At 38.0% G+C, this 17320-nt stretch overlaps 1 pseudogene; it reads right to left on the bottom strand.

Moving 5' to 3' along the window:
* Nucleotides 1–294: 294 nt before the first annotated feature.
* LOC137763441 (zinc finger protein 706 pseudogene) lies at nucleotides 295–14923 on the bottom strand (annotated as a pseudogene).
* Nucleotides 14924–17320: the final 2397 nt, after the last annotated feature.

A 17320-nucleotide genomic window follows, 5' to 3' on the forward strand; every position in this document is an offset into this window, starting at 1 on the left:
CTTTATTAAATGAGTCAATTCACACAATATGAGCATCAATATAATTACAATTGCAAACAAATTTTTTACAACAAGGATGGACCGATTTTCAGATTTCCAAATCAGAGTAAACTGTACATTTACACAGAATTGTCTTTGCATGAAGCCCAAAAGGGAACAGCATAAAAATGAGTGTTTCTGTAGCCCCTTTATTTCTGCTGATCAGTGGTTTGTTAGAAAGGAGCTGCAGGTTTGTTACCTAAGGTCTGAGACAGTAGAAGAGTCAAAGGTGTCGCGAATTCACTGTAAACCACTTCATGCCTGAACATCAGCTAATTCTGGAGGAAGTGGAGTCTTAGGATACTTATTCTCAAAGTGCTGCTTGAAGGTCTTAGGGTCTGGCATTTGTGTCCTACAGACAGTGCAGGTATATACTAGGGCACCTTTGGCAGCAGGCTTTTGGTCATGTCCTTGCTTCTTTTGTCCAGCTTGCTTTTTGGCATTTTTCTGCTGAGACAGAATCTTCTGAGGCCAAGAGCCATATCTTCCTGCCTTGGCCTCCTCCCCACCCTCACCTGCTCACGTGCCTGTGCCTCTGCCGGTCGAGCCAAGTGTACTTTTATATAATCATATTTTTCCTTAGGTTCAAACAGAGTAAAAATATCAGTAATAATATTTAATTTCTTAGTTTTTTCAGACATACTTCATCTTACAGAAACGACAAAAATTCAGGCAGAAATAAATATAATCAGGGGAAACTCTTAATGAAATCCTTTATCATATCAAACTGTAGCATTTACTGAGGCTTAAAATTTGTTCTTGAGAGGGATGAAATTTTATGGTAATATTAGGTCAAAGAAAAAAAGGTACACGTTTTTCAATGTCTAGAATGTGTTAAGCATAAAAAGTGTCCTATCTCACAATGCTTCCTTCCTGAGGGATCCAGAAATAGACACATAAAAACCAAATGTGAAATGTACAAATTTCTACTTAGCTCCTTGCCCTTTCCCCTCATTAGCTTCAGTTGAGCTGAGCTTGCTCAGTCATTAATAACTATGTGCCCCATGTATATTTAGAAGCCTCCTTGCAGAAGCATTTGTTTTTGCCTCTAAGTGTAGAGTTTCAGTAAGTATTTCAGTTAGCTGTTTCTTACATATCACAAAAACCCCAGTTTGTTAAATTAATCACTTTCACTTTTAAAAAATAATGAATTTTCATGTGGTGAGGGATGACAAATGGGAACATTTTACTGAATCCTAATATATCCTGCACCTACGCATAAGTGGTGTGACCAAAATCATCTCCCGGTCAGTGCTCTACCACACCTAAAAAGTCAACAGTGGGATTAGTCATTAAAGGTTTTCTTAGCATGCAAACATTTTAACTGTAAGTCCCTGTGTTAATTTGCTCTATGAATTCATTACTACTCATGTCATCTAGAGGAAATCATGGCCCTGAAAAAATGGCACACATACAGCTAATTTTCCTTTTTTTTTTTTGGCTGTGCCGCACAGCATGCAGGTTCTTAGTTCCCTGACCAGGGATTGAATCCGTGCCCTCCTGCAGTGAAAGCGTGGAGCCCTAACCACTGGACTGCCAGGAAATTCCCATAACAGCTAATTTTTTAATGGAGAGAAAGTCCTGCTAGAGAAAAAGACCCACCTCCTGATATACCAAAGTAGCCAGGAATGAATGCTTCACCATCTTTCTCTACAGCTAGTTTTGATCACAAGGAATAGCAACTTTGAGTTGGAAAATAGGTAAAGAAATTTAGCAAACAGTGTCAGTCAAACCTCATACGTATTTCTTGCTAAGTGATGATTCTAAAAGACAAATCCCAAAAATTCCCACCTACAGCACAAAAGAGGCAAAGATTTAGCTCAGATCCATAGTATAGTTTTATAAATAAATTAAGAAAATATTTCCTAAATTTCTGAGTTAGGGTAGCAGATCAGAGGCAGTTATTTCACTCTCTTTCCCAAATACCAACACAAATAAAGAAGCACAGAAAAAACAGACCACAGCATCAAAATTTTGGAAGCTGAAAACAAATAGACCACAGGTAACTGACTTAGATCCAAGAAACCTGAATCCCAAACCATCAGTAGGAAAACTGAAAACCAACTCAATTTACTCTACAGGATCTTTAAAAAACATGGGAAGTGGCAGCAACAAGAACTTCTGGAACTTGCATTTAGGAAGACTAGGATAAAAGCAGTTTGACCTCCCCTTTTCTGTGGGGAGCAATTGTTCTTCCTCAAACCAGGTGATAGATCAGACATTTATTCTCTAAGAAAGTAAAACTTAAGGTGTCTAGACTATGAAAGTGCCTGGTGCAGTGGAGGGGATAGATCTTGTACCCCAACAGGTGGACTTATCAATTTTATGCATATTGAATGCTTACTGCAGAGACCCCCACCCCTCCTCCCTCACTTAGTGCCCACAATGCTAGCAACAAGGCACTCATCCACCTGGCAGGAGATTAGACGTCTCTTTCCAGGTGAATCTAACCCAAGAGTTAAACTTGCCCAAGAAGTCACCCTAGAGTGAAGTGTAGTCGCTCAGCCCCATGTTCAGCACATCCAATGAGTTTTTAGTCCCTCATACTTAATCATGGGTAACATACAGACAAATACAAACAAACAAACAACAACAAAACCCACAATCTGGAGGAATTAAAGACTAGTCAGGGAAAAGGAAACTTTAAAAAGAAAAAAAATCATTAATATCTTTAGAGTTAATTTTTTAAAAATACAGCTTCCATGAAACAAGAGCAGGATGCCATGTAACAGGAATAAAAAAGAGTCCTTGGGAATTAAAAGCTTGATAGGAGAAAAAACAAAAATGAAACAAACAAACAAAAACCTTAAAAGTTGGGTTAGAAGATAAACTTGAAGAAAGCATCCCTGAAAGTAGAACAGAAAGAGAGAGATACAGAGAGAGAGAGAGAAAGAGATGGATGCAAAATAGGAGAAAAAAGATAATAAAATGGCAGAAACAGAAAAAGTAGAACAAAGAAAATCATCAAAATTATTAAAGAAAAATTATGAAAATGTAAGGACTTGCGTTTCCAGATTACAAGAACCCATGAAGTGCCAAGGAAAACAGATGAAGATCGATTCATAACAAGTCATTTGTGAAATTTCAGAACACCTGGACCAAGAAATGATTCCTATAGCTCTCAGGAAAAAACGTAAACAGGTTGATTACACACAAGGATAAAGAAAAGCAACAACTTTGGACTCCTCCACAGCAGCACTGGAAGCAAGAAGATATGCTTTCAAGAAACAAGAGAAATACATTCAAAATTCTGTACAAAATGATCTCCAACCTAAAATCCTATCCTCAGAAATTATCAATCAAGAATGAGAATTGAACATAGATATTTTCAGACATTCAAGATCTCAATGAGGGGACTTCCTGGTGGTGCAGTGGATAAGACTCTGCGCTCCCAATGCAGGGGGCCCAGGTTCTATCCCTGGTCAGGGAACTACGTGCATGCTGCAACCCAGAGTTCACATGCCACAACTAAGGATCCGGCAAGCTGCAACTAAGGAGCCCACCTGCCACAACCAAGGAGCCCACCTGCCACAACTAAGGAGCCAGCAAGCCACAACTAAGGAGCCTACCTACCACAACTAAGGACCCCGCAAGCTGCAACTAAGACCCGTTGCAACCAAATAAATAAATAAATAAATAGGAAAAAAAGATCTCAATAGGACTTCCCTGGTGGTCCAGTGGTTAAGAATCCGCCTTCCAATGCAGGAGACGCAGGTACGATCCCTGGTCAGGGAACTAAGATCCCACATGCTGCGGGGCAAATAAGCCCACACACCGCCACTACTGAGCACATGAGCCACAACTACAGAGCCCTCGTGCCACAACTAGAGAGAAGCCCGCGCACTGCAATGAAGATCCCAAGCAACAAAGACATGATGCAGTCAACATAAATAAATAAATAAATATTTTTTAAAAAAATCTCAATTTATTTCCCATTTATCATTTCTTAAGATGCTACTGGAAGATATGCTTCACCAATATAGGAGAATAAACCAAGAAAGGGGAAGACGTAATACAGGGAGTAAGAGACCCAACATAGGGGAGAGGGAATCTCAGATGACAGCGGTGCCCCACACATGGGGGTAACCAGTCCAGGTAGGGCAGTATGACTCAAGAATCAGACACAGTCAGCACTGTCCTCACCAACATCCTCTGCCATTATAACCTCTTTTAGCCTGAGGATACCTGTGTGAGCTTGACCCAGGTTCTTACCTGTGTTTGAATGTCTCTTTCCTGTATTGATGAAGGTCTACTCTCCTCTTCATCTGAGGACCATCATTCTACCCCAAAAGGATTCTGGCTTGACTTACTCCTAAGACCTAGAGGTAGGCCATAGGAGTTAAAAGTAGGAACTACAGAGCAGCCCTCCCTGTCTGACCAAACTTCAGCTGTGTGACCGGTATCTGGTCCACAACACATCTGTGTCAGATGGGGGGAGTATATTAAGCTCTCTGTTTCCCAGGAGTTACTACAGATAGAGGAAGTCTCTTGTAAACCCTCAGAGGAGCTGAAGCCAGACTATGACCCAGAGACTCTGTTCAGCGTATTTTTTCCTGGTAGCCTTCAACAAGTGATGACAATATTGCCTTTTCCTTATACAACTAGGTTTGTTATCACTACTCTGGTTTTCAAAACTAAACAATATATTCTGTAGGGATAGATACACAAATGGTGGGGCTTTGGGGAAAGCAAATGAACGGTGGACACAAAATCAAAATGATAGTTGTCTCTGGGAAGAAACAGGGAGATGTGATGGGGAGGGCACACAGAGCACTGGTACTAGTAATGCTCTTTCTTCACCCAGGTAGTGGGTATACAGATTTATCATGATTATTCAAAGCTATGCATATGTGAGATTTATACACTATTCCATACAAATGAAATAGGCATTTTAATAAAAATTATAAGTTTTAACTGCATTTTACTAAAAGGTGCTTCTATTTTATTACCAACTTTGATTTCAGATCTTTTTTATTTTTAATTTTTTTTTTTTGGCCACACTGCACTGCATGCGGGGATCTTAGTTCCCCAGCCAGGGATCAAACCCATGCCCCCTGCAGTGGAAGCGTGGAGCCCTAACCACTGGACCGCTAGGGAATTCCCCTGATTTCATATCTTAATCAAATTCAAAGTGTTCACAAAACTTCATCTCTCCTGGTACAATTATTTATTTCAAAAAAAAATTTAGAAAAAAAAAAACCCTCATCTCTCCTGTACTCATGGAATATTCCATTCAAAAGGAAATCACATGAAATAATATTGCTGCTATGTAGAAAACAGAGAGCAATTTCCTTTCAAATAGCATAATGGAGCGTGCTTTTGCACTGAGTAAATTTTCTTCGTCCCTGACTGGCAATAGACTTGGTTATTTATAAACATAAAGAAGTAGGAATATTTTCTCAATGTTTACGATAACTCTATAAGCAGCTCTAATAAATATAGAATACATATTTTAGTAATAATATTTAATTAGGTAATTTAAAGTATATTAAAAATCAGAAGATCTAATGTTGCCACTAATTTACCAATCTCAAGTACTATTTACCCTTCTTAAAACACTGAAGAATATATAGTATTTGGATTTACTTATTAAATCAATTTTGGCAATCTTAAGTGAATCTGCTTACCTTTGGTTTTGAGACTAGCTGATGAAATATGGTGACATTTTGATGCTCCTGTTTTGGATTTTGGTTTATTTTATTTTCAATCCCTGAATTATTGCTGAGGTCAGGTAAAGGAATTTTACACAGGTTCATAAAACACATTCAATATTTTTCTAGTCTGGCTAAATATAAGCTATATTTAAGAAAATTCTAATTTTCCCTCTGGATACATTGCCTCAGGCAAATGTCTACTTTTACCTATGCCCAGGGGTTGTCTAATTCATCACTCATTAAAAACTGCAATTTAGGGGATTTCCCTGGCAGTCCAGTGGTTAAGACTCAGTGCTTCCACAGCAGGGGTGCGGGTTCGATCCCTGGTCAGGGAACTAAGATCCCACATGCTGTGCTGCGTGGCCAAAAAAACCCCCCAAACCTGCAATTTACCCTCTACCTGAAAATTTCTAAAATGTACTACAATTGCAAGCAATTGTCAATCTAAAACTAAAAATAAGTCATTTGTTCTAGTTATCAATAGCCTAAGTACTTTCCACATAAAAGTCCTTACTATAAAAAGTGAGATCTTGCTAATTAAGATCTAATTTTATTTAGTACCTACTATGTGCCAAGCACTGTACTAGGTCCATTAGTACCAGTACAACACTGTACTGGGTACAGTAGATAAAACAGACAAAAATCTCTGACCATTAGAGCTTATATTCTAATGGAGGGACTGATGATAAAAAGTACAGGTACATTATATGGCATGTAATAAGGTAAGAGGAAACAAGGAGGAAAATATAGTGGGCAAGGAATGTGTATGTCATGGCAACTGCGATTTTAAACGGCATGGTTAAGGAAGACGTCACTGAGAAAGTGGTGTTGGAGTAGTTAGGTGATGAGGACGTGGGACCTGAGGTTATTTGGGAGAAGAGCAATTTAGGCAGAGAGAACAGCAAGTACAAAGCCCTGAGATGGGTGTATGCCTGGTATGTTTGTGGATAAACAAGAAGGCCAGTGTGACTGGAGTGGAACGAGTGCAGGTTGCTGTAGATGAGATCAGAAAATAAGGGGCCAGATCATGGATGGCCTTGCAGGCCATTGTGAGGAGTATGATGGAAAGCCATTGGAGGGTGGATGTTGTTGGCCTTTTTTTGTTTATGTTGAACACATGAATGCCTTGTTTTATTATAATTAACTAGATTGCTAACGCAAAAAAATCATTACTTCAATTTTTTTGTTTTTACTTATTTATTTAAACATTTTTTTCTTCCAGTTTTATTGAGATATAATTGACATATAGCACTTGTATAAGTTTAAGGTGTACGGCATAATGATTTGACTTACATACATAATGAAATGATTATCACAATAAGTTTAGTCAACATCCATCATCTGAAATAGATACAAAATTAAAGAAATAGAAAAAATTTTTTTTTTCTTTGTGCTGAGAAGTTGGCATTTATTTTTAAAGAGTCCCTCTGGGGAGTTCCCTAGTGGTCTAGAGGTTAGGATTCTGTGCTTTCACTGCTGGGGCTCAGGTTCCTTCCCTGGTCAGGGAACTGAGATCCTGAAAGCCAAAATTGTAGCCAAAACTTAAAAAAAAAAAAAAGAGTCCCTCTGGCTGCAGAATTCAGAATAGGCTGAAGGCAGGGCAAAAGCCAAAGTACAAAGGCCAGTTAGAAGAATCCAGGCAAGAGATGATGATGGCTTTGACCAGGGTAGCAGCAGTGGAAATGGTAAGAAGTGGTCAGATTCTGAATATATTTTGAAGATAGAGCTGATAGGTTTTAGACGTGGAATATGAAAAAAGAGAGGAGTTGAAGATAATTCTAAAGTGAGCTACTGGAGGAATTCAGTTGCCATTACTGAGATGGGGGAGGCCACATTCTATTATGCATATGAGCCTCTGAGTTTATAAATGTTACGAATTTATTTCTAAAAAATGTTTCATTAGTTATTAAAAAGCAACTTGAATTAGAATGTGACTTTTTTATTCCTGAGGATATGGTAAATAAAAAAAAATTCACAATTGTTCTTTAAAAAAAAGCACTTCTTATATAATTGTTAAGTGCAATGTGCAATCTTTGCTCCAGTTGAGCTGCTTAAGTTTTTGTTCTCTCATCGTGGGTGTTGAAGTGCTGGTACTGTCTGTATAGCACTTTAATTGTAGGAATTATCTCTTAGCCTATCCATCTCCTGATTTTCAATTACCTCTAGAGAAAATTATACATAGAATTTCCACCATGATTACCCACTGTCCTACACTGGTAACTCCAAAGCCTGTTCATTATGATGTAAATGGATGAGAATATGTCCTCCACTCCACTTCATAGGGTCTATTTCACAGTGGTGTCCATTTCTATTTTGACAGATAATCCAAATCTAAAAATGTACACTCTTCTCTTCTGTTTTTATTTCTTGAAAAGTAAAATTCTTTGTTTTCAGAGCATCACTCTTATTTTGACAATGATTACCGTGCCTGCATTTTATTCTGGTATTCTTTAATGAAAATGTATTGTTTATTTCTACAAAGTGAGTTTTGTTTTGCTTTTAAGATTCTAGAATTCTGCTTTTACTGTCATGCTAAATATTGCCTTGTTTTACATTCTTTTTAACCTTAAAATTAATATGGAACCACATGTTAGAGTTGATTGGAAGCAATCCAACTCAACTTAATGTCTAATTAAGCAGGTACCCTGGCGCATTTATTTTAACTGTTTCCAGCATCAAAGAGCCCACCACACCACATAGCGGTCCATTGCATTTTTGAAGAGCTCTAATTGCCAGAAAGTTGTTTTTCACAAGTAGTCAAAATTGGCCTTCCTATATCCTCTATTCATAAATCCCTGGAACTACAAAAAGCACAACTGCCTTTGATCCAGACATCCAGAGTTATATTCTCAGGTCAGCCAATAACTAGCCATGTGAGGTAAGGTCAGAATCATAACCACTCTTAGCCTCATTACACCATCTGATCTGTAAAATGAAAAGGAAGGGGTTGGAGCTCTTCTAGCTCTTAAGTTCCTTCCAGTAGCTCTTCCATAGAATCTTATGATACCTGAGGGTAGCTGCCAAATTCCTCCTTAAATTTACTTTTTTTCCACCCTTAATGCCCTGAGTTCACTCCAAGATTCCTTGTACGACATGGTTTCTAGCTCCTTCACAATCCTTATTGCCCTTCCCTGGATACACTCCAGATTGTGGTGTACTGTAAATTAAGGAAGTGCATTTCAAGTTAGGAATCACTGATCTGATTCAGAGACTGCATCAAAGTAAAATCATATAGGTTTTTGATAAGTGGAGAAAAAGGGCTTTCAAATTTGTTTCTTTCCTTTCAACAGGAAGAACCATTTTATTAAGTCAGAAGACCCGGACTCTGGACACGGTACTGCCTCTATGGTGTGACCTTACACCAGTCATCAATTCCTATATCTTGGTAACTGGTCTGTGAAAGGAAGTGGTTGGACCAAGGTTTCTTTCAGATTTCAAAGTTTCTGATTCTATGAAATTCCTACTGTTCCCAGTCTCTTCTCTGATAATTTCAATTTCAAATTGTAAGAAATTGTAGAGAAGGGAAGCATAGGTAAACTAGTGTGCATCTGGGTGTTAGTCTGTTGCTATACTTGGGAATTTTCATTTATTCATTCATTCATTATTTATTTATTTATTGGCCTCGCCGCACTTTATGTGGGATCTTAGTTCCCCACCAGGGACTGAACCCGTGCCCCCTGCAATGGAAGCCTGGTATCTTAACCACTGGACCGCCAGGGAAATCCCTCATTCGTCTTTTTTTTTTTTTTTTTAAATATTTATTTATTTATTTGGTTGCACTGGGTCTTAGTTGAAGCAGGCGGGCTCCTTAGTTGCAGCATGCATGTGGGATCTAGTTCCCTGAGCAGGGATAGAACCCAGGCCCCCTGCTTGGGAGTGTGGAGTCTTAACCACTATGCCACCAGGGAAGTGCCTCATCTTTTTTTTTAAAGACAATTCTTTTTAGAGCAGTTTTAGGTTTACAATAAAATTGAGAGAAAGATACAGAGATTTCCCATATACCCCTTACCCCCACACGTGCATAGCCTCTCCTATTATCAGTATCACTCACTAGATGGTACACTTTTTACCACGGATGAACCTACATTTACACATCATAATCACCTAAAGTCCCTAGTTTACCTTAGGGTCCAGTCTTGGTTTTGAACATTCTACGGATTTTGACAAAAGTATAATGACATATCTATCATTATAATATCATATAGAGTGTTTTCACTGTCCTAAAATCATTAATTTTTTTAAAGAAAACAAATATTTTTTGTTTTCTTTAAAACAAAAGAAAACAAAATTTTGTATATTTTGATACATGCCATGTGTAGCATGTATCAATACTTCATTCATTTCACAACCTGTCTTAGTCACATTGGGGTGCCATAACAAAATACACTGGGTGGCTTAAACAATAGACACTTATTTCTCATAGTTCTGGAGAATGTGAAGTCCAAGATTAAGGTGCTAGAAGATTTGGTTCTTGGTGGGGGCCCTCTTCCTGGCCAGCAGTCAGCCACATTTAGTGAAAAGAGGATGCTCTAGTGTCCCTTTGTTTCCTTGGAAGGGCACTAATCCCGTCATGGGGGCTTCACTCTCATGGCCTCATCTAAACCTAATTACCTCCCAAAGGCCCCACTTCCTAATAAAATCACGTTGGGGGTAAGAGCTTCAACATATGAATTTGAGGGCTGGGGACACAAACATTCAGTCCATAACACGACCCGGTAATATTCCATTGTGCGGAAATACCACATTTTGTTTATCCATTCATTAGCTGACAGGCATTTGGATTGTTTTCACTTTTTGGCTATTATGAATAATGCTGCTATGAACACTTGTGTACAAGTTTTGTGTGGACACATGATTTCAGTTCTCTTGGGTATATACCTAGGCGTGGAATTGCTAGCTCTTATAATAACTCTATGTTTAACCACTCAAGGAACTTCCAATCTGATTTCTCAAGTGGCTGCACCATTTTACAATCGTACCAGCAATATATTAAGACTGTGATTTCTCCAAATCTTCACCAACACTTATTATTGTCTGTTTTTTTTATTATAACCATCCATCCTAGTGGGTGTGAAGTGGTATCTCATTGTGGTTTTGATTTGTATTTCCCTAATGAGTAATGATGTTGAGTGTCTTTTCATGTGCTTATTGGTCATTTGTATATCTTCTTTAGAGAAATGTCTATGTGAATCCTTTGCCCATTCTTTTTTTTTTTTTTTTTTGGTATTATCAATCCATAGTCACAGGTAACAGAGAGTGCGTGGTTTTTTGTTTTTGTTTTTTTTCTATTTATTTATTTATGGCTGTGTTGGGTCTTCGTTTCTGTGCGAGGGCTTTCTCTAGCTGTGGCAAGTGGGGGTCCACTCTTCATCGCGGTGCGCGGGCCTCTCACTATCGCGGCCTCTCTTGTTGCGGAGCACAGGCTCCAGACGCGCAGGCTCAGTAATTGTGGCTCACGGGCCCAGTTGCTCCATGGCATGTGGGATCTTCACAGACCAGGGCCTGAACCCGTGTCCCCTGCATTGGCAGGCAGATTCTCAACCACTGCGCCACCAGGGAAGCCCTGCCCATTCTTAACTGGGTTATTTGTCTTTTTTTTATTGAGTGTAAGAGCTCTTTATATATTCTGGATACAAATCCCTTATCAAATATGATTTACAAATATTTTCTCCCATTCTTTGGGTTGTCTTTTTATTTTCTTGATAGTCTTTTGAAGTATAAAATTTTTTAAATAAAAAGCAATGATAAATTGCTTTTTAGAAAAGCCTGTGGAGATCTGGATCCAGAATAATGTTTTCCTACACATAATAAAAGTTTCATAGAATTATATGGCAGGTAGAAAAGTAATTTGGGGGTGTATTATAAGAAGAAAAAGAGAACCTAATTGATAATTAAAAGGAAAAATATTTTGATGGGTAGGAAATTAAACTTCACATAGTTAATATATAAGAATAAAGGCTCTGTAATATATTTTGATTTCTTTTCATATGTGTAAATGCACATAAAGCAGATTGCAAGAAGTTATTTTACAAACACAAGCCAGAGAAAAATCTGTGCTTACCCCTAAACCTACTAAGTGGAACTGAAGCAAAACCAGAGTTGATTACTCAGGTTAATGGGTTGGTGTCTATAAATGACAAATGGTTATATTAAAGAAGTTATTAACTTTATGTACTGAACTATTTCTAACGATATTTTAATTAACAAAAGTTGCTCTTGAAATAAACCTCTCTGGTTAATTTCTCCTCTCTCTGGAATCTTTGGTAGTTAAAGAAACTAAATTCAATATACATGTGAAACTTTTACAACAGTTCGTGCAGAGCATTCAACCGTAACAGCTTATAAATTCTTAACTTAAAGAAAATGGGCATGAGAAACTATGAACCACTACTGTAGTCACTCCTGCTCAGACTTCTCTGATGTACTTTGGGTTATTCATTCCCTTCTTGTAAATACATTTTACCATGGTTTAAAGAAACACAGAGACACTGCAAGACACAGAAGGAATGAATAAGGAATTCAGGTAGGCAAGTGAGGTTTAAACAACAGGGGAGCTGGTGAAGGTAAAGTTGGAAGTAGTCTCTTCAATGTGTGTCAGTAACACAGGAAAGAAGAAAGGAAATATGGAGTCAGAAACCTAGTCAAGCAGTCTAGTCAAAAGAGTTCAGAACTTACGCAGAGTTTAAGTAACAGATACAGGCACAAACAATATGCAGCATCTTGATAGCTGCGAACTTTTATATGCTTCCTGTTAAGGAAAGAATTAAGTTCTCAAACCTGGTCTGAGTCTGCAATGGAGGTCAGTGGAGTACTTGGCTGAAAGGAAGAGAATAGCAGCTTTTGACATAAACTAATCCTGACAAGACATTGAGGGCTGGGTACCTGGGAGAGTTTCTAAACATTTTAAAGTTTCTAAAAAATTTGGAGCCATGTATTCTCCAAAGGGTTCTCTAACTTTGCTAGAAAATTTGGAATGTGGTGAAGAAAGCATTTTACCAGCATTTGGGGAAAATCAGTGTTACCAACTGGCACTAACATTCATTAGTACAGTTAGAATGATTTGTCTGTAAATAATTAATAAAACCCATTCACATTGTGAATAATACTCAAACAATAAGGAAATTTATTATGTCATATAACTAGGAAGTTCAGAGGTAGGGCAAGGTTGATAGATGCCGTTGCATAACAATGTCATGAAGGATCCAAGGCTCTTCCAACGTTTACTCTGTCATCCTTCTGACAGAGCTTCATCCTTCAAGTAACAGCTTCATCCTCGGGCAAGAGAAAGATGATAGCAAAAGTTCTTGGCATCACAACCCAGACATGCCAATATCCAGAGAAAGAAGACCACTCTTAGGAGTGAGGAAGTATATCTAAGAACCCTGGCACAAGTGGTCACACACCTAATTTGGAACCAATTACTGACAAAGGAATAGAATAACCATGATTGGTTTAGACTGGTCATCTAGGATGGATTAAATGTCAGAGTTAACTATTTATACTAAGATTTTGCTTTTGTTGGGATTTCCTCAGTTTCCCCTTAAATTGTAAATTATTATAAGTTATAATTATTGACTGCTATCACTAAAGAGATACTACTTAATCTTTTTGCTCATCTGCTTTGGTAAAGAACTTTTTTATTCTCCCAAGCCATGACCCATAACTGAGGTACTACTGTCCTTCTGCGATGACCTAGAAGGAAACAGATATCTGAGTACTTGGCTTGTAAACCAAACTTATAAAGTGATGAAAAATGTCTGGGAGAGAAATGAATTCACATTAACTATGGCATACACGTGTGAAACAGTTTAATCACATGTAAGTCAGTATGATTAAGGTTTAGAATTAATGGTATAAATATTTATTATTGAACTCAAGGGAGCAGGGGGTACGAGAGGGGACATTGTAACCTGTCTTAATTCCAGAAAGACAGGTAGTTAAATTATACAATGACACTTATCTAGCATCACAATAAAGACTACAAGGACCAAGCAATTAGGCGGTGATGAGTAGCAATTTCAGGTGAAGAGTCACAGTGTACCTGTCCAGCAGCAGGCCTGGGTGAATTATGCCACAAATGCAACAGGGGAGGGCGTATACCTTTCACTCTTAAAGGAAGTGAAGTGGTTAAAGAAGTTTAAGTCCCACCAAAGATCACTATTTCCAGGCACCTAAACTCACTAACAGTTTTGTGTCTTTCATTCCTGGCAGGCCAAACAAGGGAGTCGACAGAGCTGTGAACTATTAAATAGTGAAAAATTCCTGAATGAAAGCACCCAAAAGAATTTGTTAAAGTGAGGTTATTTTTTACATGTGTTAAAGGGAAAAATCTCTGAAATTCTAAAGTGCAAGAAAAATACAATGAAATATAAGGACCCATTTTTTTTCCCCTTGATAACTCTAATTTCATTAGATAACTATTGATACTTATAGCAGTGGTATTCAAACTTTTCTGATCATGATGCACAGTAAGAAATACATTTTACATGGTGACCAATACCCACACACCACTTTATATTTTCTAAAACTGAAACAAAAACTCACAGAACCATAGTTAAACTTTCTAAGTACATGCCAATCCTATTCCATTTCATTTAAAAACAAGTGCTGATTGACACTCACTAAATTGATTCCATAACCTACTAATGGGTCTGACCTGCAGTTTGAAAACCATAGTTCTAAGGTAAAGGGATAAGGAACCCCTGATTCCTTAAAACAAATCACCTCTCTGTTCCTCCACAACAGGCAGTGGGGGGAAGGACACCACTGGTGAGACATGGGTAGGCTGCTGAACTCCCAATTCTTGTTCCCCCTTTTAGCCTCTGGTCTAAAGTAGACAGAGCTCTTCTCTGAATTCTCTGTGGCCTAGTTAATTTAAATAAGATTTTACCAAAGGCTGAGGGATGATAAGAGGGAAATGAACAACATGAGTAACATGAGCCTGGAAGATCTTTTGTTAAGATAAGACTCATTCATCTTCAGCTTTGGTGCCTAGGCCTGGCTGCCTCCAAGCGGCAAAGGTCATCTTTTCCTTTCCTTCCAGGAGGGACTTGAAATGAATTCTCAAGTAAACAACTGAGTAACTCCCAGCCAAATACCTGCAGTTCCCCCTCCTGGCCATCTAGTCTCTGGTTTCCTGTTTCAGTTCCCACCTCTTCTCTGATACTTAGCACAGTAAAGGCCAGCTCCTTAGTGGAGGCCCTCACCCCCAACCTCAGGAGCGTGACCATGCCCTGTGGCTTTATCCTTCTGAGACGACAATGCAACAGCTTAACATTCTTGGAAGAGATGTACATAAGTCTTTTTGTGAGTTCCCAAAGGACTGATTAAAATAAATACGATCAAACTTTCAGAAAGTGGGTAAGTTTACCCTGACCCTTTTCAAAGAAGACTATGATAAGCTCAGGTGGAATAGACACATGATTAGAACAGCAAAAACACCATGCCTCTCAATTTTAACTTTTTTTTTTTTTCCTTCCTGAGAGTACAGGCTTTGGAGTCAGGTGTGAAGTCCAACTCACCATACCTTAAAGGACAAGTTTCTTGTTTTCTTTGAATCCCAGTTTACTCATCCATAAGATGGACCTAAGTAGTTCTCACTGCACAAGTTGGTAAAAAAGGATTAAGTGAGCTAATTAGAAAATATGTATGATTCAGTTAGCTAATGATCAGTACATGGTAGCTGCTGCTTATTTTAGGCCAGTTGGATATAGACTAAGAAAACAAACATTGTAAACTCCTTGCCTAACAAAAAAAAAATCTTAGGCTGCCTGATATTTCCTGGTCTGATGTTTTCTTTGGGGAAGCTCTAGATATGCTTGTATCTAGAGGGGTACTGCTATATATATATTCTGGTCTGCTGTCTCCTGCTATAACAGAAATCTTATTGTAGGTGCAGTGGATATGTGGAATCTAAAAAATGGGGTACAAATGAACTTATTTACAAAACAGAAGTAGAATCACAGATATAGAAAACAAACTTATGGTTACCAGGGGATGGGGGGGGGGGGAATAAATTGCGAGATTAGGATTGACATATACATACTACTATATATAAAATAGATGACTAATAAGAACCTGCTGTATAACACAGGGAACTCTACTCAATACTCTGTAATGGCCTATATGGGAAAAGCATCTAAAAAAAAAAAAGAAAGAGTGGATATACGTATATAAATACATATATGTATTCATTTTGCTGTACACCTGAAACTAACACAACATTTGTAAATCAACTATACTCCATAAACATTAAAAAAAAAAGACAAAAGGGCAAATACAGGCTTTCATATGTTTCTTTCCATTCCTACTATGCCCAATTTAGTGCCTCAAGTAGCTGAGACCACTGCAAGAGGTCTTGTGCCTTCCGTCCATCTCCCTCCTATCAAATTTGTGATGTCAGATGGATTTCCTAAAGCAGAGTTCTGATTGTCTCACTTTATTGCTCAATAAATTATGGCTCCCCACAACCTACCAAAGGAACTCTGAACCATATTATTTTGGTATTTGGCATACTATAATGTTTGAAGTAAGAGGCTCTAACTTGCTTTTGTTTTGTGAAATAAAATTCTTATTTTATTTTATGCAAGAAAAGAAAAATTTAAGCATAAAAAATTTTCTCTGCCCTTTGGCCTCCTCCCTCCCCTCTACTGTATATTGTGTATCTGCATCATGCAGTGGCCAAACCTCCCCCATCAGCAGAAATACCTGCTCAACCATAAAGGGCAACATTCCCCTGGCATCAACAAGATGACTCCTTAAAAGATAACATTCCTTCTTGCTCTTGTAAGGGGTCACAATGACCCACCACTTTGTACTTGCAGATCTGGGTTATGTAAACTGTCAGTAATACATCATTTAATGTATGCCCTCTGTCTCAAAAAAAAACTTACACAACTGCGTGTTGATCTCTAATGGGTAGAACAGTTCTCGGAGCTCTCTGAGAGGCTCTTCCTGGGTTATAATCCTCAATTTGGCTCAAATAAAATTTTCCATTTCTTTCTTAGATCGACTGATTAATTTTTTATCGACAGTTTTTTTTTTAAACATTAATCCATTTTTGTTGTTGAAGTCAGTTTGCCTTTTTTATATTTGAAAAGTTTTATTTCTTAAACTGGATGGTAGGTATATGTGCTTTGTTTTTATTATTATTGTTGTGGTAAAATATACATAACAAAAACATTTACCATTAGTGACATGTAATGTATTCACAATTTATACAGCCATCACCACTATCTAGTTCCTGAATATTTTCATCATCCAGAAAGGAAATCCTGTACCCATTAAACAGTCACCCCTTGTTTCCCTCTCCCCCCACCTCCCACCCTAGGGAACCACTAATCTGTTTTATGTCTTTAAGGATTTGCCAACTCTGGTTATTTCAATAAATGGAATCATATAATATTTGGCCTTTTGTGTCTCGATTCTTTCACTTAGGATAATGTTTACAAGATTCCTCTATGTTGTAGCATGCACCTTTTTTTTTTGGCGGAATAACGTTGTACTGTATGGTTATACCATCTTTTGTTTCTCCATTTATCTGTTGATGGACATGTGGATTATATCCACCTTCCGGCTACTGTGAGTAGTGCTGCTATGAATATTTGTGAGCAAGTTTTTGCTTGTAC

This window comes from Eschrichtius robustus, chromosome 4 (assembly GCF_028021215.1).
Source record: "Eschrichtius robustus isolate mEscRob2 chromosome 4, mEscRob2.pri, whole genome shotgun sequence".
Classification (NCBI taxonomy): Eukaryota; Metazoa; Chordata; class Mammalia; order Artiodactyla; family Eschrichtiidae; genus Eschrichtius; species Eschrichtius robustus.